Below are 10,326 nucleotides of genomic sequence, written 5' to 3' on the forward strand. Positions count from 1 at the left end.
ACAGAAAATGTTGGACTGCTGCCCTGGCCAGCACGTTCTCCAGATCTCTCACCAATTGAAAACGTCTGGTCAATGGTGGCCGAGCAACTGGCTCGTCACAATACGCCAGACACTACTCTTGATGAACTGTGGTATCGTGTTGAAGCTGCATGGGCAGTTGTACCTGTACACGCCATCCAAGGTCTTTTTGACTCAATGCCCAGGCGTATCAAGGCCGTTATTACGGCCAGAGGTGGTTGTTCTGGGTACTAATTTCTCAGGATCTATGCACCCAAATTGCGTGAAAATGTAATCACATGTCAGTTCTAGTATAATATATTTGTCCAATGAATACGCGTTTATCATCTGCATTTCTTCTTGGTGTAGAAATTTTAAGGCCAGTAGTGTATTTGCTCTGATACGTGCTAAGACTCGTGACGTCTGAAAACTTATCTCGGAAACTTTCGGTCGTTTCACTACCCTATGCATGTGGGATATGGAGTTGGCAGGTCCACAGCATATGTACCAGTGGAGTATTGGGGAGCTGCCCGTGTTTCACCACTCCATTTGTGCTGCACGGCTGGGAACATTCAGCCTCAAAATAAGCTCCGCGCTCCTAGGTGCCCCCTCTTCTCAACTGTTTGTAAAAGGCCGAGAATCGCAACACGGCAGAAGTTCAGCAGGAGATACCTGTCGAGCAGTTGGCGAAGGCCGGATGGCGCAGCCTCGGGGCGAGCAGCGGGCTGGCGGATCGGTTTCTTCCCACGCGCGCGCTCGCAGAGCAGCACCTGATGCCCACGGCCTGGGCCTACCTGCGCCGCTCCGCTGAAAGCAGCCGGTGCGGCCGCATTGTGCAGCGTTGCGAACATTCGCGGGAGCGCAGATGCCCCGCGGAATCGTCTGCTCGCAGCTGAACGGGGTCGCCGGTCGCGTGGACAAAGCACGCCCCACCCACGACACTAATCTCCGGCTCAGCTCTTCAGGCTGAGCGCCAAAGCGTCTCTGCATACCGCTGCACTGAGGATCAGAGTCGCTTTATCCCGTTTCACGGTTCTTAGTGCTCGCGTTTTTACACTGACGAAAAATACGGGCCACTTGCATGCTTGAGTAACTTTTTCTTCTTTTTGCTTTGCATTTGCCTGAAAATTGATGTCAAGAGCATGAAAGGCAACTAAAATACCAATCTCCCTCTTTTACATTTCCTTTGTAGCGTGAAAGGAACAAATGCGATGATACACGTTACAGAACGTCTCACCCCTAGACGAATGACGAATTGTAATTGTTTTTCTACATAGAGGATGTCTCGAATTAATAAGGAGGTAGAGAACATCGAAACAAATACACTGAAAGGCCAAAGAAACTGGTTCAAAAATGGCTCTGAGCACTATGGGACTCAACTGCTGAGGTCATTAGTCCCCTAGAACTTAGAACTAGTTAAACCTAACTAACTTAAGGACATGACAAACATCCATTCCCGAGGCAGGATTCGAACCTGCGACCGTAGCGGTCGCTCGGCTCCAGACTGTAGCGCCTAGAACCGCTGCGGTAGGCAACGCCTTTATAATACAACAAGTGTTTGACGCAGTTGTTAAATCGGTTACTGCTGCTACAATGGCTGTTTATCAAGATTTAGGTGAGTCTGACCCGATGTTATAGTCGGGGCACATGGACACAGCATCTCCGACGTAACGATGAAGTGGGGATTTTCCCGTACGACCATTTCACGAGTGTACCGTAAATATAAGAATCGGGTAAAACATCAAATCTCCTACATCGCTGCGGTCATAAAAGGATACTGCAAGAACGAGACCAACGGTGAGCGAAGAGAATCGTTCAACGAGACAGAAGTGCAAACCTTCTGCAAACTGCTGCAGATTTCAGTGCTGGGCCATCAACAAGTGTCAGCGTGCGAAACATTCAAAGAAACATCATCGACATGGGCTTTAGGAGCCATTTTGCAGTCATGTTGCAACAAAATGTCACACGCTACGGTCGCAGGTTCGAATCCTGCCTCGGGCATGGATGTTTGTGATGTCCTTAGGTTAGTTAGGTTTAACTAGTTCTAAGTTCTAGGGGACTAATGACCTCAGCAGTTGAGTCCCATAGTGCTCAGAGCCATTTTTTGAACAAAATGTCACAAAAATTGTTTTTGTAAAGCATTGAATGACTTGTGTATCACTTCAACATAAATAGGGAAGCACAAAAAATAAAACTGTGTTCGGTACACACATAAACCGCACTATGCATAAAACACAAAATACAGAACCACATTTGGAAGGAAAGCATATATCCCCAAAGAGTCTTTCCTTAATATACCGGAGGAAGCTGAAATTTTCGTGCATCACTTGAAGAAGGAAGAAGAACTCTCAATAAACAAAACAATATTCAGATGCACAGCTTTCTTTCGACCTTGTAAACAAATTTTATGCATACGTGTCACCACAATAACGCAAAAACTATTAGACCACTAGGATGCTTAAAGTGGTCGATGGAAGCAGCATGGCGACGATTAAACCAACCAACAGCGATTTTAAACTGCACACTTTACTTTTCCCGAGATACGAAAAACGACGCCTTCTGGTGGAATACTCGGAAAAAAACCACGCTGAAGATGGAAGGCGGAACGAAGAGTGTTACAGAAGTGAACTATGGGATTTTCTTTCATTCTAGCTTGTAGCTTTATGTACTGGTTGCTATTGTATCTATATAACTGTTTTAGCACAGTGACTTCTTCATGTTGATATACCACACATTCTTACCCGCACTATTTTATAATCTATGGCATTATAATTTATATACAGTAGTGACTTCTGGAGGCTAGGCATAGAACAAAAAATTGACGGGTTGATCTCCAGCTGCAATGGATGTCATACACACTACTGTATTTATCATATGAGTGTTTCAGATTACCTCTCTAAGATCAAACTTGGCATGTATTTTATTTGTTTAACAGATCTGAAAATTTTTCAGAGCACGAGTGAAACCGGATTTCATTACGAGAGCAATACACTCGAATAATAAATATTAGAATAATAATTCAGTTGACACAGATTTATGTCCACCTGACATGTCAAACTTTCCTAACTACCTTAGAATTTTAGCAGTTGTTTAGTTGGAAAAAAATTGTTTCTTTAGAAACGATTTCAGTAAATGACATACTTCTTTAGCGTATGCCAAACTGCAGAGAACTAAACCGGGGATTTCAAATTTGGGATATTTCCAAGCAGCTCGATGAGTAGGTGATGAGCGGAATATATCAGCGACCCAGAGCGGAATACCGTCTTTCTAACGTGGACAGAACAAGTTTTAAAATATGAAACTACTACAGTAAATACAGAAATTATTGGTACCACCAGAATGAACCAGTCGAACCAAAAGTAAAAACACTATGACTATACTATACAGTTTATGGTGCGAACAACTTCCTGTCACCGTGAGGAACAGACACTTGACTCATCAGTTTTAAAAGTTACAGTATTCTTGTGAAACATTCACAACACACCTGTAGTTTGGCATCATAGCTTGGGTAGTCCCCAGCATTTCTTTTCCATACATTCCCTTCCTCGCTCATTTTGCGGAGGACTACTTCATTCCTTACCTTATCAGTCCACCTAATTTTCCATATTTTTCTGTAGCATCACATCTCAGGTGCTTCTATTCTCTTCTGTTCCAGTCCTCCCATAGTCTGTCTCTCACTGCCATACAATCTTGTGCTCCAAATGTACATTCTCACAAATTTCTTCCTCAAATTGAGAATTATGTTTGACACTAGTACTCGTAGACTTCTCTTGGCTTAGAATGCCCTTTTGTTCAGTCTTACTCCGCTTTTTATGTCCTCCTTCCTCTACAGGTCATGGGTTATTTTGCTGCCTATGTAGCAGAATTCCTTAACTTCGTCTACTTTGTGATTCCCAATTGTGAAGTTAAGTTCCTCGCTGTTCTCATTTTTGCTACTTCTCATTACTTTCGTCTTCCTTCGATTTACTCCCAGTCCACATTCTGTACTCATTAGGCTCTTAATTCCATTCAACAGGTCCTGTAATTCTTTCTCACTTTCACTCAGGATAGCAATGTCATCAACGAATCGTATCATTAACATCCTTTCACCTTGAATTTTAATCACATTCTTGAATCTTTCATTTATTTCCGTCATTGCTTCTTCGATGTATACATTTCATATTAGTGGCCAAAGACTACATCTCTGTCTTACACCCTCTTTAAACCCTGCACTTCATGCTTGTTCCTCCACTCTTAATTATCCCTCTTGGCTCTTGTATGTACTTATATTACCTATCTTTCCCTATAGCTTACCACTATCTTTCTCAGAAACTCGAACATTTTGCACCATTTTACTTTGTCGAACGCTTTTCCAAGTCCACAAATCCTATGAATGTGTCTTGATATTACTTAAGTCTTGCTTTCATTCCCATCTGCAATGTCAGAACTGCTTCTCTGGTGTCTTTACTTTTCCTAAAGCCAAACTGATCGTCATCTAACGGATTGTCAATTTCCTTTTCCAGTCTTCTGCACATCATACTTGGCAGCAACGTCGATGCATGAGCTGTTAAGCTGATTGTACGATGATTCTCACACTTGTCGGCTCTTTCTATCTTTGGAATTGAATGGAACATATTTCGAGACCTCTTTCAAATTCTTATTCTAACAGTGCATCCCCTACTCTTCTAAATCGACTCCTGTTTCTTCTTCTATCATGTCATCTGACATGCCCTCCCTCTCATAGAGGCTCTCAGTGTACTCTTTCCACCTGTCGACTCTCTTCATATTTAACAATGGAGTTTCCATTGTTCTCTTAATGTTATCGCCCTTGCTTTTAATTTCACTAAAGATTTTTTTGGCTTTTCTATATGCCCAGTCTATCCTCCTGACAGTCATTTCTTTTTCAACTTCTTCACATTATCCATGCAGCCATTTTGCACTTCCTATTTATCTCGTTCGTAATGACTCATATTTCTGTATTTCTGAATTTCCCGTAACACTTTTATACTGATAATACGTCAGTTATATGACCTCCGTGCAGGCTGTCCTCTCATCCCCCACCCCCACGAAACACTGTAAAGCATCTATTGATCAACTTTTGGTGGAAGGAGTAGGTAGGCCATCAAAGTCACTCTACGTGGCATCTATATTTATGGTACCGAAGAGACAAGATGGAGTGTATTTATTAGCGGACTGTCGAGAATTAAATAAAAAGGTAGTAACTCAGTCTGTTCTCTCGCCTGACCTTCGTTCATGTTTTGGGTGGTTTCAGAATGCATGGGTGTTAACCACTCTCGACCTTAATCAAGTGTACTATCAAATTCTTTTGGTTTTAAATATGGCTATTTCTCAGCAACCGTATAATAGTTTCAACATAGCAATCATACAGCCAACCGGTTGCAAATAAATGTTTGGTACACTGACCTAGGTTTCGACACCTCTAAGGATGCCCTCATCAGAATGAAATTTTGAGAAACCGTAAAATTACATTGAGAGAAAGCAATGGTCCGAATTAGGGGCAGATAATCTGAATACAAAAAATAAAATAAGGCTGGAACGTGTTTTATTTGACAAGTACCTGTAGGGTCTTGGTTACCGACGACACACCGAACTTCGCCTACGTGACCTCTTTAAAATTTTGTCTAGATGCGAGAATGTATCGTACAATGACCATCCTGTATTATCCAAATACGTCGTTCACAGAGAGGATTAACCTCAGTCTGCGCATCTTTCTTATTGCGTACCATCATGTGGACCATACACACTGGGATTCGCCATTGTCTTGGTTGGGCACAAGTGCAATATGGAAGTGCATGAAGCTCATACGCAGGCCGTCGTCGTCCTCATGTTTGCATTCAATCCCAACATCCCCCCCCCCCCCCTCGAATTTGCGGTGATAGAATAATTTACTGCCAAAACTGATTGATGCTGTATAGATTAGAGACAAACTGAAACTAAGCTTAAAAATCTGAAGCTCGCCCACGAGAGGATGGCGCCTAAGTTCGGTACTGGAAGGTGCGGACATCACTTCGGACAGGGGACAGTGCAGCGACTAGGATATCGGATAAAGTAATGTTGAAGCTGCTACCCTGGTTTGTGGGCCGGTGCAGCTCTTGCGTTTCGTGATGCCTTTCACCTTGCTCATGAGGGATCGTACCAGGTGAATATTGAGAGTACATCTATCACAAGTGTAACCATTTAGGAGGCGTACGTAGCCCAGATTTTGTTTTTAAACGTCAAAAAGGGGGGATGGGCACCATGTGTCTTTGGTGGAGGTGTATTTGCGCGTGTTACATGATAATTCAAGTTCTTTGCGTAATCTCAGGAAACTAAGTCTCAGCGATTGTTGTGATAATGTACCTGTGTTTTTGTATGCAACGCTTTACTGAGTTCAAACGCCAATATTTGTCTGATGTTTTCAGCTCCGAAGTGCGACGATATGAAAATCCTGCGGCTACCCTTGTCATCGGAAGAGCGCAAAGCTGGAGCTATAACGCCTGGGTCGCCGTAGCGACTGGAGGGCGCTGCGCCGTCTGGAGAACGGCCTCGGTGCGACAGCGTTGGGCAGCAGGGAACGAGTAGACATCGCCGACAAAGACTGAGGTTGCAGCTGGAAGCTCGGCGGCAGCGAGGAGGTGTTGATGGCACGGGCTGTGTTGATGGCCGCTAAGGATTTTTCACTTGGAGTCGGTACCCATTTGAGTGAGGAAGCATTATACACATTGGATTTGTGAATCTTGTGGACCCAAATAATTTGGCGCCTTCGACGGTGTCTGTGGTCACCAGTATCTCCTGTTCTTTCGTCCGGTGGTTACTAATTGACGTCTCCACCGGTTGTTTAGTTTTGATGTGCTGCTAGACTGTGGCTGTCTGTGGAAAGTTTTGCAGCTAGTGACAAGTGGGGCGAAAGTATTGTGGTCGTGGCTGGTTAACTAACTAATGCCTTGTGTGCAAGCAAACAGGCACTGGAGGGTTCAAGTCTATGAGCGGGGCTGCTGCTGTTTTTAGCTTGGGTGACAGTGAGGGCTGTGAATAGTGGCTTTTGTACTGCGAAGCTGAGCGTATCTGTCTACGTGTGACCCCTCCCCAGCCGACTCATTCCTTGTATGACCTATGAGTATTGAAAATGTTCAAATTGTGCCTCATACAATTTTATAAGTGACTTGAGTTTAGAAATTCCTTACAAATAGTGTTACTACTAAATTTTAGATTAAAGTGGTGGTTATATTGTAGGACAATTGTGTGTTTAGTTGGAGCTGTGTTCACACCCCTTTGGAGTGGGAATTTTTAAGTCTATTTGTGAAATAAAAATGATCTTAAAACGGTGCATGTGTCTCAACCCAGCATCACCGCTCCCCAATGACAAGTTATGCACCATCGTGTGTCGCACCGTCATTACAGGACACCGCCTTAACACAGCACTGTCCGTGTAAGGTTTGATGTTGTATTGTGGAACAAGAAAACAGGAGAGAGCGAAGAAAAGGATTGCCATTTACGTACCTAAGACAAGTAAAAAGAGAATTACTGGGTGTGGTTACATAAACGAAGGAATTATAATTTTAACTATTGCAGAGGAGAGACTAAACTTGGCTGTAATTGCAGTTTACGCACCAGGGGAGGGAGAAAAGAGGAGTCGAATTACAGAGCTCTATGACAAACAGCAATCAGTTTTGTTCAAGTTGTTGTATGTCATGGAAAAGTTGCGATTTTTTAGGATCGCAGAGTAGCTATTGATAGAACAATAGGGGTACTTTGCACTAGTCGTGCATTGCTCACCTTTGTGTCAAGTAGATGTTCTGAATCCATTATCTGAAAAATTTAAGAGATATCCTGGTAGTGTACTGCATAAAAGTTAGACGTGGACTTATTTAAGGCACTCGTATGCCATTTTGTCTTCACTAGTTGTCTACAGAGGAGAGCTTCACATATTCTTGAGAACAATACATATCTTTGTCGTATAGTGAGACTATTATGAATGATTGATTACCTTATGTTCCCACTAGAGACTTCAAATGGTTGAAATGGCTCTAACTGCTATGGGACTTAACATCTGAAGTCATCAGTACCCTAGTCTTAGAACTACTTAAGCCTAATTAGCCTAAGGACATCACACACATGTATGCCCGAGGCAGGATTTGAACCTGCGACCGTAGCAGCAGCGCGGTTCCGGACAGAAGCGCCTAGAACCGCTCGGCCACAGCGGCCGGCCACAAGAGACTTAAAGTGTGGCATGGTGATTATTGTCGGTCATGGTAAGGTGTCAGACGAGCTTAAAATTCAGTGGCGTTTTAAATCTATTATCTACTAGTGACTGTCTGAAAATTACTTACACCAGCCATTAGCTAAACAACTGAGCTCGCATTGCGCGATGCGTAAGTTTGTGCTAGCCACCGCGAAAGATAAAAGATGCTGTCAGTATAATTAAAAACTCAAATTTCAGTTATCTTATTCTTTCATTGGGCAAGGCAGAGATATATTTCAAAATTTGACAACAAGCATCAAATCATATTGATAAGAGACTTAAAACCAAGGGTAGGGGATCAAATCGTCTGTAGCGACTATGGGAGGAAACATCATTAATAACAATGGAAGACTGCTTAGATATTTTTCTTCTTTCAATAACTGAAAAAGATAATCAATACTTTCGTTCGTAAAAAATATCCATAAATAAAGTTCGGCTCGAGAATTATGTCTCTTATTTACCACATTATTACTACCGAAATCTGGATGGAAAGGTGTAGGACACTAGAGTGAAGGGCATATAAAGTAGGGTCTGACAATTTCTTGTTGATATCTCAAATAGATATGTACACCATATAGAGATAGGGCCAAAAATTGACAAAAAAGATTAAGGAAGAAATCTACAACGTACTAAATAAACATAGGATACGAGTTCTGTACCAGGAGAGACTTGATCACAAATTAGAGCAGAAACAGTGGCGGTAGTAATATAGAGAGAATGGAAAAATATAGAAACTGAAGTTAAGAAAGCAGCTGAAGAAGCCTTAGCAAAAAAGAAAAAGATGGGATGGAAGTACGTGTTACAATTTTCATACCAAAATTACATAAAGTTATAAAGAAGAAACAAGACGGTTATCTGAAACATCTCAATGAACTAACAGAGGAGAACCATCAAATTTAGAAACAAGAGAGCAATGCAGCAAATCGGACAGCCAAACGAGTTCATCACGATTCATGAATAGGATTAGAAGCTTAGCAGAAGACGATGTTCACGGAAGGCAAATGGTTGCTTATAAAACAATGAACTGTTCAAACAGAGAAAGAACAAACTTACATAAATAACATCGAACAAGAAGAAACGATAAAAAAATTATACGAACTTGTGGTCTGAAAGAGAATTGCCACAGAGAATAAAGAGAATGAAATTGAATGAGGGCTTGAACATGATTTATGTATGGATGAATTAAGAGAAATAATAGACAAGAGCCGGCCGGTGTGGCCGAGCGGTTCTAGGCGCTTCAGTCCGGAACCGCGCTGCTGCTACGGTCGCAGGTTCGAATCCTGCCTCGGGCATGGATGTGTATGATGTCCTTAGATTAGTTAGGTTTAAGTAGTTATAAGTATAGGGGACTGATGACCTCAGATGTTAAGTACCTTAGTGCTCAGAGCCATTTGAACCATTTGAGCCATTTTTAATATACAAGCTACTAGCATTGCATTGTATAAACTTGGAACTGTCCTAATATGGAGGCAGTGTATTTCGTAGAACACTATTATATTCATTCAGTATTTGCTGATGAAATAGAGGTATTCCAGAAATATGATCATAAGCCGAGACGATATCACTGTTTAACAAAGGAGACCGCTGTAACTGCAACAACTATTCAGCAACCAGCTTACCTAACACCGCATACAAATTTTGTGTTGAATAGCAAATAAGAGATTAATGATTATACGAGGGGCGTTCAGTAAGTAAAGCAACACTTTTTCTCCAGGATTTCAGTACACCATATTATGCCCCGAGCCAACGGCCTTGACGCAGTGGTAACACCGGTTCCCGTCAGATCACCGAAGTTAAGCGCTGTCGGGCTGGGCTAGCACTTGGATGGGTGACCATCCGGTCTGCCGATTGCCGTTGGCAAGCGGGTTGCACTCAGCCCTTCTGAGGCAAACTGAGGAGCTACTTGATTGAGAAGTAGCGGCTCCGGTCTCGGAAACTGACATACGGCCGGGAGAGCGGTGTGCTGACCACATTCCCCTCCATATCCGCATCCAGTGACGCCTGTGGGCCGAGGATGACACTGCGCGCGGTCGGTACCTTTGGGCCTTCATGGCCTGTGCGGGAGGAGTTTAGTTTAGTTTTATATTATACCCCACTCTTTTGCCACA

General features: G+C 42.7%; 1 pseudogene; it reads left to right on the top strand.

The window, feature by feature from the left end:
* The first annotated feature begins 9,960 nt into the window (after window positions 1-9,960).
* On the top strand, window positions 9,961-10,078 carry LOC126485464 (5S ribosomal RNA; annotated as a pseudogene).
* Window positions 10,079-10,326: the final 248 nt, after the last annotated feature.

Source organism: Schistocerca serialis, chromosome 6 (assembly GCF_023864345.2).
Source record: "Schistocerca serialis cubense isolate TAMUIC-IGC-003099 chromosome 6, iqSchSeri2.2, whole genome shotgun sequence".
Taxonomy (NCBI): Eukaryota; Metazoa; Arthropoda; class Insecta; order Orthoptera; family Acrididae; genus Schistocerca; species Schistocerca serialis.